The following is an 11,879-nucleotide window of genomic DNA, read 5'->3' as shown; positions in this document are numbered from 1 at the left end:
AGAAAACGCGGCCAACAAACCAACAAGTCCTGATGTAAAAAAGCGACATCACAGCAGAAGAAACGGACTCTATTGCTGTTTGCCTCCTGTCATAATTTACCAACCAAATGTGCCGCGCTATATGCTTCGCAGTGTTTCAAGGAAGGTCTTTTGTTATCATGAGTTTTATAACACTGTTACGGTGTACAGTGATCAGTGAAGCTCATCAATGAGCTTACAGTAACGAGGAAGGTTGAAGCATTCAGGATCGCGCTGCAGAACCGATATGCCACTCCAACCGCGGAAGAAGAGTTTGCGACACCTGAGGCCTGCGACCATCTACACGCATTAACACGGAGTGTGCAGTAGAAGTCGATGGCTAGACAGGATACTAGTAAACTTTCGCAGGAGACGGAACATCTAATTTGGAAACGGCAAACCACGATATTCTCCACCCCAGCTGACACAATAGAACTAGCGGAGGTTTCTAAGTTAATCAAAAAGCGTAAGACAACTTACATACGAAAGTATACTATGGAGAGGATCGAATATGCTGTAATGAATATAGGCAGCCTATAGGCAGTGAAGAGGCGTCTTGCCATGGGCAAAAATGAGATGTATGCATCTAAAGACAAGCAAGGCAATGCCATCACAAAGAGGAATAAAATAGTCATACTAGCCGAGGAGTTCTATAGATATCTGTACAGTAGCCGGACATCGAAGATCATGCCGAACGAGAAAGTAGTTAAAAGGAGATAGAAATCCCACCAATAACGACAGAAGAAGTAAGGAAGTCTTTGAAAGAAATGAAACGAACAAAGCACCTGGGGAAAATCAGATAACAGGAGACCTCTTGAAGGATGGCGGGCAAATTGTACTAGTGAAACTGGCAAACCAGTACACGCAATGCCTAATGACCGCAAGTTTACCGGAATCTTGGAAGAACGCGGTCATCTTAATATATAAGAAAAGTCACATGACGGACTTGAACAATTACAGGCCGATCAACTTGCTGTAAGTCGTCTGGAAGGTGCTTACCAAGGTAATCGCTAAATAATTTCTGCCACCTTAGGTTTTAAACAACCTTAGGAACAAAGAAGATAGTCGTAAATGCTATTCAACAATAGACCATATTCACACGATCAAGAATGCGATAGAAAAATAAGAGGAGTGTACTGAAGCCCTATATATAGCGCTCATAGATTATAGAAAGAACATGAAACTGAATCTAAAACTTCAGGAGGCAGTCAGACTTTGCGGAATCAGTGTGCAGACGAGCATTACGTAAGAATACGAGAGGATGCCTACAGTGGGACCACAGGTACCATCGTCCTCCCGAACGGGAGCAGTAAAATACCAATAAGGAAGGGTGTCAACTGGATGATGCAATCTCTGCAATGTTATTCACGGCATATCTACAAGAGGTCTTCAGAACATTGGATTAGGAACAAGGGGTGGCGGGGGGGGGGGGGGGGGGTAAGGGTTAACTGAGAATGCCTCAGTAACTTCCGATTGCCGATGACGTTGCCTTTCAAAGGAGCTCGATAGAAGAATTGCAAAGCATTATTACCGCCCTGTACAAGAAGAGTAGAATCGTGCGCGGGCCTAAACATTATTATGTTGAAAAAAAGGCAATGCCCAATAACCTCGGGAGTGCCACACGTTTTGATATAGGTGGCGAGGCAATGGAAGTCATAAGTGAATATATCTACTCGGCAAAGTGGTGACCCCGGATCCGAACCATTAGGTAGGGATAATTAGAAGGATAAAAATGGGGTGGAGTGCATTCGGCAGGCATTCTCAGATAATGAATGGCACGCTGACATTGTCCCTTGCGAAAAAAGTGTATAGTGGGTGCATGTTACCGGTACTCACCTAAGGGGCAGAAACTTTGAGGCTCACTTTAAGGGTTTAATTTAAGTTCAGGACAACTCAGTGAGAAATGGAAAGGAAGATGATAGGCTTAACTTTAAAGGACAAGAAGAGAGCGGAGTGAATCAGGGAAACAAACGCGTGTTAAGAACATATTAGTAGATATTACGAAGAAGGTATGGGCGTGGCCGTGGCATGTACTACGAAGGCAAGATAAGCTTTGGTCATTAAGGGTAAGAGAGTGAAACACCAGAGAAGGCCAGCGTGGCAGGGGGCGGCCGATAGTTAGATGGGAAGATGAGATGAAGAACTTTGCGGGGATAAATTGGTTGTAGTTCATCCAGGACCGCGATAATTGGAGATCTATGATATAGGTCTTTGCCTAGAGGTGGGCGTAGATACGCTTATGATGATGATGATTGCTGTACCACTGAAAGACCTAAAATGTGTGAATAGTGTGTGACCCCATAGAAAGAAGTGCTGCGTCATCTACTGAATGTCGCCGACAATGTTAGCGCCAATCAAATTTTCCGAGGAAGGAGGTAAATGTCTTTCATTACGTGACCACAAAGTCTTCTCAATTGTTGGGCCAGCCTCAGCTGTTAAACGCGCGTCTGGATTGAACTAGTTAAGCGGTCACAAATTGGGACAACCCTGGAAAGTTGCGGCAAGAAGTGCCAGGGCTTTTACATCATATCTTTAACGGGATGTTTCAGTTCAGAGATCGCTTCCTTTTGTTTGCTTTTAGCGGCACGTGAAGCTGAAATATTAACTCGCTTTTTGTGTATTTAATCATCGGATCGTCCTTCGGTTGGCCACAGCAACCAAGTCCATCGAACTTGTAGTGAGAACCACATAATAATTACAGTATACATGACGTGCAATTGTCTCTATAACTCACGCGATATGTTGCGATTGAACGTAAAAATTCTTCTCGGTAGAAGAAGTGCTTTGTGCTGTAAACTGTTTACACACTTAGGAAAAATACTCGTGAATGTCTCTTAAAAAGTACAAAATCGACATTATTAAATAAAAATATGGGTTGTATTTCAGGTATTTGGCAACTGTTGGAAATTCGTAATGTAATAAATGTTTTGCGGTACGATGTTGTTATTGGTATGAAGAGACTTTTTTGTTTTATCGCTTCGTGTAGTTCCGCAGCCTTGTCACGAAGGCGCAATTTCATTGTGGGTTTGGTGGGCACTTGTGGTGTTGTATACTTCTGCACGAGTAATTTTAGTGGCCCTAAGATGCTTCTTAGAAAGTGGAAAAAGATTGCGACATTTTTAATGTTTGTGAGAAACATGTATTGTTTTCCAACTGAGCGTAAAATAAACTGTTTCGAATAGCTGGAATTTCGCCTAGTTACCCCTTTGGAAACCAGGCAATCTAACCGGGGCTTTCCAATCCATGGTACGAACGTCGCTTGAAAAGTGTCTACTGTTCTAACAACTGCATTTTATTTGAGGCATTCTGTGAGGGCTGCTTATTACTGAGCCATTGATACTCACAGGTAATCTTACAGGGGCATACAGGCGCATAGAAACAACACAGTCCGCTCGTGTCCAAATAAATAGTCGAACTATCCCAACCGTTACGAACATCGTGGGACGATTTCGTGCTCCCAAATAGCTTCTAATGCGTGTGCATACCGTAAATGGTACTAATTTGCTTTACATAGCGAAAAACGCACCATTTTTTGATAAGCACAAGCCGCAAGTGAAGCCAAAAATTTGTTGCAGAAATTTTTGCTCCAGACCAATGCCAGTACGCCCCCGATCCCTCTCCACTGGGTTTGTCGCATCATGAGGAAAAAAACGCGTTTAACAGTAGCTGAGAACAGGAATATGCACTTGCCCGACGTTCCTATTGGTAGCAGCGCGACCAGTAGCTAATAAAAAATGATGATGCCTGAAAGTTTAAATTATCAACAGCTGACGTGCCGGCTTAGCAGACGGTATAACGCGAAAAATAAAGTAGCTTCACCTTGGGCGTGGCATCATAATACGAGGAGTACCATCGTCAACCGGAACCTGCAGCATAATTCCGAATTAGTTTGGCGATTCTCGGGACCTCGTTAGCGTTAAGGTTAGCTAATATTAAATCCGATTTTAGACCTAACAAGGGCAACTGGCCAAGGCTCTCATTTCTAGAGCCATACAGAGGAGAGAGAAGACGCAAAGCAAATGAACGGAGGAAACTGGATCCGCCTGAACGGTAGAATTATGACCGGATTGTAGTACGGATTCCCCGCTTCCAGCCATCAAACACTGACAAATTGAAACTCAACAGGAGAACACCTATTGGCACTCAACTGAGTGATATGTGTTCTTAATATATCTTAGTGAGAGAAGTAATATTCCCATACTCGCACATCATAACAAAGAAGTCGGGTGCCCTAGTGATTTTTTACTTGAAGTGGACCTACCATAAACCGGAATATTAAAGAAGTACTGACACGAACATTTCGTGTTACGTTTTTTGGGTTGCTATGCGTGCCCACTAGCCTACAAATCATAGAATGACGCAATAGACAGTCGAGTACACCGTAAACATTCATGTACGGCGTCGTTTATTCGTGTCAGTTTCGGTTCCAATAAAACTGACGCCGTGCGGCCGCCATGACAGAATATATCACGTGAGGTCAGTATTCTTGCCGTACCGCTGCCGCTGTGGACGCGCGCGCCCACACAGGCCGAAGTCTTCACCGTCCCCACGGGCGCAGGCAATATGACGTCAGTCACAAAAACATGACGTGTACACACGCCGCAGCCGCACGCGCCAACCACAGCCCGTCGGCTTTGTTACGGGAGCCCCAACGTCTGCAGTTCGGGGCAAGCAGGAGATGATGCCACGTCCGCCCGCTCTGGGCTTTCTCGTGCGGGTGGAGATCAAAATGGATTTAAAATATGTTACGCCGAACGGTTGCTGTTGAAACTTGCTACGAGATATCTCCCGATTAAAAATGACACCATATTCTCTTAGAGGAACCCTGAGTAGTATGCGAATCAGCTATAGGGCCGATTCAAGTGCCCATTAGTTTTCAGTTCGTCGTTTCTGTTAGGTTGAGGTACGTAGCTACCGTTATATTTACAGTTTAGTTTCCATGGTAACTACCACACTTTTTACTTACCGGACTATGAAATGGGAAATTGCGTTGAGCCCATGGCTGTTTCGCATACTACTCAGGGTTTCCCTACGGGAAGATGGAGTAGTTTTATTAGATGCGATGGGACGATGTCCCTCCCTTGTCGTTGTTGCGCCGTCCACACCCCCACTGCGCATGCTCGGCTTGCTGAATGCCTGGTGGTGTCTTACGGTTTAATGGCCCCTGGAGCGACAGTGTTACCGGTGTCTTCCGGGCCGGCCCGAGATGAGCCGAGCATGCGCATTGGGGGTGTGGACGGCGCCACAACAATTGAGGGACATAGACCCGACCATGAGATGCTGGAGCGGCAGTGTTGCCGGTGTCTTCCTGGGCCGGCACGAGACGAGCACGCTTCCCCTTAAAAAGCTCCTGTAGCGGCAGTGTTCCGGTGTCTTCCTGGGCCGGTGGATGGACGGATGACGGACGACGGAGCCGAGAGCAAGAGATGCTTTGCATCTAGAAGGAAGCATTTTACATAGTTATCTCAGCTTTCAAATTTTGTGTCAGTACTCCTTTAAGGGGTAACCGAGTGCAGCGCAACTCCATGCGCAAATGCGCAACTCAAAGGTTAGAGCATGCAGGTATTGCAGGCGGCAGCGACGAGCAAACAATGCTAACACCGGACACCGGGGACGGCGATTGCAACGGGTCGTCGCCGTCGCTTGGTTTGTGCCAACCAGAAGCAGCCCACAAGCGAGCGACAGCGAAGAGTGACTGCGAAGAAGGGTGTTGGCCGCAATATACCAATTTTTTGCGCTTGTCACTGTCACCCACGCTATCTGTTTGCAGTACCTATTCAGATACATTTTTCGTGTCGCTCGTTTTACACAATTCGACATTACAAACAAAAGATCAAAGCGTTGCACCTCATATTCAGACGTAATTTTATTCTTTGGTTTTCCTCTGTAACACATCAAAAAGCATCATGGGATTTTTCCGTGTAGTTATTTATACCTATATTATATGTAGTTCCAACTTTTCAGTTGTATTCAACAAACACCAAGGTGCCTCAGACATTTATAGATGCGCTGATGTGGCTGCACACGGAGGGTTACACGAATTTTCGCATTCATATAGCTGCCTCCTTCGCACGTGCAAAAAGTGGCTTTTAAGCCATGGGCAAGTACACCAAATACAGCGGCCATTATTTTATCTTCCCACAAGAAGTTCAGTAGGTACCAACACAACACTTTCAGCGCCCAGAATTACGCGGGATCAGAAGGCCACTGTGCAATTACTACATTGTTTTCCGATTTGCAGAAACTACGCTGCTTGCCCAACAAACAGTACTCTTGAAGCAGAAAAAGGTCATAGGAATGTCCTGCACACCCAGACATCGCAAAGGGGTCCCTACAAATGTACGTCTCTCTGTTTATCTCTTTTGAAAGTACGAAACTAGTTTATCTGTTTCGAAAGTACGGACGAGAACAAGTTTGGAGGGGACAACGCTTGCAGCGAAGTTGGTACAGAGACGAAACGAAAGCATATGCTGGGCTAAGCGTAAAAAATACCCAATGCAATGCGAAACATCCGGGAGCTCGGTAATTAAGAGGAAATGATGGCGTCATTTTCTCTCTCCAAGGGCGGCAGTCCCAAGGCGCGTGTGACATAAGCGTGACGCGAAGACCGTTATCGCAAAACGACCCCGTCCCGTTGGCGGTCATTTGTATGGGAGTCGGATCCCTGAATCCAGGCACTCTGGCCATAGTCACAGCCACAGCGGCAGCCCTTATACAGCAACCAAGAATGATATGTCGAGCCGAGCGAAACGTCATTTTCACGGTCTGACGATTCAGTTACGAGTTCACGAGAACTTGCAAGCATTGTAATCCCGTTTTGTGCTCGTTTATTTTTGTGCGGCGCCGTTACCTATAAAGGCTGCGCAGGATAAGTCATACAGCGCAGTTGAAACGATGCTGGAAGGGCGCTTACAGCTGTAAGTACTGCTTTGAAAACTATAAAGTACACAGTATACAAATATATTCGTTTTGCTTATAATGACCACGAAATTTATATCGTCTCAATTGTTTATTATTGAAAATATTAAAACTTCTTTCTCACCGGAGCTTCCATTATTGACTCGAGCAGTTTTCTTCACTACAGAAAATATAGTCAATTTTCACATCTTTACCAATCCGAAAGCAATGCATAGCTTATTGACTAGGAAACCCGCATTCAGCCCTCGGAGAGAGAGAGAGAGAGAGAGAGAGAGAGAGAGAGAGAGAGAGAGAGAGAGATAACTTTATTACACAATAATTTGACAGTGGTTTATCAGTCCAAGAGCACATGTTCTGTCCAGGCTGCCGTAGCCCTGGTCCCAAGTAGGAGCTGGTGCTTAGGTCGACAGCTGGACAGCAGTTTCTCCCATTGCTCAGTGGAAGGAGACGGGTTCACGGGCGGAGGGTTGGAGTTTTTTGTGCAGTCGAATAATGTGTCTGTCAGTTCCAGGTACATGGCAGAATTTGCACTTATGAGATGATAGAGTAAATGCATACAGACTGGGTATAGAAAAGTGCCTCCTTGATTTTGTCTGAGTGAGATTTCTGTGGTTTAGGTCAAAGATGTGTCAGGATTGTGGAATTTCTGTCGCCCTCGGAACCTATAACATTAAAACGGGTTTTAAAATGAACCACAGCTCAGACAGAATACAAATATTGTTATTACCTTTAGCACATGATGACAGACTGGGTGAGAGACACACAGAAGCCCACTGGACTTAAGATTCAAGAAAGTATACCCTCCAGCATTACAGCTCCACAACGCCGGCTAAGAAAAGCGACGCCAATCCACGCTGTGGAGGTAGTGGGAAAGAAAAGTTCTAAACGACACTAGCAACAGTTGCTTATGCGACGTCTCCTAAATTCACACATGTGGCTCTAAAAAGAGTAAAACTGGAGATTCTGCCAGCCTAATATTACCTAGGATTTGCGGGGGCGGCGTGCTAAACGCAGAAGCGTCACCCACAGCCGGCCTAGAGCGGCGGACGCCGCCGCTGTAGCCCGGCCATGCGACGGCATCAACCAAACAGAGAGGAGTGCCTTTCGAAGCGTGAGACAGCGGAACGTAGACTTTGATGTGCTAGCTCGGTGCTACACCACAGCGCGACACAACAACAGGCACCGAAGCGATTCGGCATGGAGGCTTAGTGGCTCCCGTTTATACCTATATAAACTAGTTAACTTGGTAAGTTTGAGAAATGCCAGAAAGCTGGGGCGAATTTTTATAATCACTATTGATGAGGGCCAGTTGCTCCTTTAGTCGTTTGTAAGACCTGTTACAAAACTACCGAATTATTCACCAATTTATAAAACTGAGTCACATTCCTGGCGAGCAGTGCGCTACAGGTACCGTCTCTCTAGCAGAGAGATGTCTTTGTGTGGTCTTTACATTTTGTCTTCCCGGACTGCAAACCAATCCTCGGCGTATCCCTGCTGTACGAACACTTAATTCCATCGGGTCTGGGTTACACAAGAGGTGCTTTCGAACAAGTTAATTAAGACGTGTGAAGGAAGCGCACAGTGGAAATGAAGCTGTTCCAAAACCGGCCCAAACCAACCGTCGCTAAATAAGACGACACAGCCCACGGAATGGGTCCTGCCGTCGCGCCACCGGGGTGACCTGGCTCAGGCGCGTGCGGAATGCTCGGTAATGGCACCAATTTACCGCGTCATCTAAAATGTGCTTCTTGAGTGAAAAGCGACCACCCCCTTCCCAGCCGCGTTGGGAGCTTCTTGTGGCGCACGCCATGACGAAACAGTTGGCTGGTAAAGGTAGAAAGCTTTGCTTTAAAACATTCAGTGGCCTTCCACTCTGTGAAGAAGGCAAAGCAGCGATTTGGGGTGCACTGAAAGAAGTGTACGAACCAAAACACGTTTGTTTCTACTTCCTAGCCAGTTAGCGGAATGAAACTTGCAAGGGCTCGAGTTTGATTGTAGTTGACAAACACTGGCTGTTAGTTTCCGCCTTGCGCCATAGACATCTAATCGCCTGTGTAACATACTAACCAAAACAGCGCGACTAGTGACGAGAGAAGTCGTCACATCGGATCGTGACACGTCCACGTTTATGTCTCCCACCAGGACAATCGTCATCTGATTTGTAAGGGAAAGACGCCAAGCTTCCCAGTGCAAGTTTTCCTCCTTGTGTGGGTGCTTGGACGGAAAAGACAGCGGGTAAAATTTAGCTACTGAAGACGTTCAATCTGTGCGAAACAACCCCAAACAGGTCACACCAAAGCTTTTATTGAAGCAAACATTAAAAAAAGAGATTTCGGCTGTAAAAAAATTTCAGGTTTCTACCAATTTATCCATTGTAGGTAAAAACCGAGGCATATACAACTTCGCTGTAAAAAGTGTTACTTCGTGACCGTGTTGTGTCCTACGACTTAAAATGATGAAAAAACGATTCCCGTATCCCGTAGTGCACATGGTTTAAACGTCGTGGGGTTGAACTTTACCGGTTGATACAGACAATCCAGCACCTTTCAGTTTGATTGGCCTCTGGCAGTAGTCACGGTTCTCTGATGCTCTAGATAATTACAGCATTTTTTGGCTGCAGCGTCAAAATATCCACCCACAATTTTCACAGACCACACCATGGGATTTTCCGGTGACGGTGAAAGCGGTAGAAGGAAGTTCACGCCGATTCTTTAAATATCATTTGGGTATGGCATGAACAAACCAACGAACATTCTTTCATCGCCACTGAGAGGCATTGCCTATTTGGAAGGCAGGTGTTTCCAAGAAACGGGAGGTTTACCGATTTTATTTTGCGGGATTTCATATAGTATCAACCCAAGAAGCCTCCGAGGTGTGTTCGATGAACATCCCGCATACACAACCCAGGCGAAGTGTTTGAGTATCCTGAAATTTTAGGAATGGTTCATTACGTCTTCATTGAACAGCAGCCAGAAGAATGGTTATGGCAGAGACAGTCAGAATGCTAAATCCGGTCAAGCGTGCTAAGCACGCATATGGCGGAAGAGGAATGCAGATTTTTTTCACTGGACTTTCACTTTCATTTGGTGTGTGTAGTCATGCTCTAGCTGAAGACTAATTAGCCCTCCAGAAGTCCGGTGCAAAAGTTCACCTCTTAAGCAAACCTAAAGCACATAAAAATGGCTTGGAGCACGTGAAATCGGAAAGTTAGGAACGGCGGCGGTTAGAAAAAAGATATAGCGACAGTCTCACTGAACCTCAAGTGCACATTACTTAACCTATTATCAAATGGCGCGCAGACACAAGAGCGTAATAGACTACTTACGAGGGGCGATGACTACATGCACATTTCCCAGACTCTAGGCCTTTGTAAACCATGTTTTAGCAAATGCAATTCACATGATTACAAAACACAAGCAATATATACAGTTATGGCACTGTTAAACACCTGTATGACGACGCATGTGCGACCGCGATAATTGTTCCTGATAGATACTTAAAATATCCTTCTGTTGCGTGTTCTCGTAATTGCAGTGGGGTCGTTATGCTTTCATAGCTCCAATAAACTTCAGCCACTCCACAGAAAATACCATCACTACACAAAAAATATTACCCATACAGATACCGCGCCTTACAGCAGGTCATAATTATCTGGTCCTGTGGTTTCGAAAGTCAATGGTGTCGTTTAACGTTTTAATTATAGGGACAAAGCTTTCTAGTGGCCCTGCTTTCGTGTTAGCAGAAAATTGATTTTATTGGAAGTTTTGTAGTTTTGTTAGGGAGTGTTTCAGGCTGCTCTTTTGGTATTACTGTTTTCAACCTATTTGCAGATTGAAGGAATGTGTAATCAATATTTTTAACAATAGTATCTGCAAGAAATGCCCTGGAATGAACATAAAAAGCTCTCCTACAAAGTTTGATAGCTTAGAGAGAAACTGAACGTTTCCAAAAAGGGTGACAAAAGGCGCTCTAACGTCAACAAATACTACAGAAATAAACAAATTGCAATTGAAACAGGGTAAACAATTACCGTTTCTCGAAGCCAGTTGTGACCTGAGGCTGTAATGTGACAAAGAAAACGTAACAAAACAGAGATTAAGGGGTCAGTTGCTGCCAAGAAGTCTTGTTGCGGCCATAAAGTGTATGCAAAACAAACTGCTCAGGGTAGTCTAGGTGACTTGAATTGTTGGTAATTCTGAGTTTTTTTATTACCGTGTACCACATTCAACACCAATACAATCAATTGAGAGGGTGAATCGAGTGTAGACAACTCAGTTGCATTTGTCCTACCTGGGGATGGAATTTGCTACTCCAATCAAATTCCCCTCATGCCATTCACCCGGAACTCTCGCAGCAGGCAGTGACCCCGGCATCCAGAACGTGCACAACAGCGTGAAACGCTTGCATTCCAATAACCCTCTCCCGTGAAAAAGAAGAAAGCAAGCTCGCCTGATGATCAAAAGGTCCATGGTGCAAAACTGGCGGGAGTGAGCAGATGTTTTTCTCCGGAGACTGGCCCACATTTTCTGCCAGGTGCATGTTAAGGCAATCTTGTTAAGCATTATCACAATGCACTCGAGCGATCAATCCACGCAACCACCAGAGCAAACATGGTGAATAATAGCAATGGGCGTACTGTGTGGCCCGAAACGTCTACCCCATTTGCTCCGTGAAGGTGGATGACCAGGGAAGCGGTTAGGGGCATTTTTTGGCCACTAACCTCCGCTCGAATCACACTGTCGTGCTGGGAAAGTGCTAAGCATGATTGTACTCATGCCGATGTTTTGCATATTCAGCTGAAGGTCACGGCGCTTACGATTGCGGTGCCGGGAACGATCGCCATTTGTTGTCCCCTCTTACACCGTTTTCTCCCAGTGTCGCGTATTTTACCTTTAAAGGGACACTGAAGTGATATGTAAACATTGCGGGATTACTAGCGCAAA

The sequence above is a fragment of the Haemaphysalis longicornis genome, unplaced genomic scaffold (assembly GCF_048455015.1).
Source record: "Haemaphysalis longicornis isolate Haplotype H1 unplaced genomic scaffold, Haemaphysalis longicornis Haplotype H1 scaffold_5, whole genome shotgun sequence".
NCBI lineage: Eukaryota > Metazoa > Arthropoda > Arachnida > Ixodida > Ixodidae > Haemaphysalis > Haemaphysalis longicornis.
Note: the sequence above shows the minus strand (reverse complement) of the source record.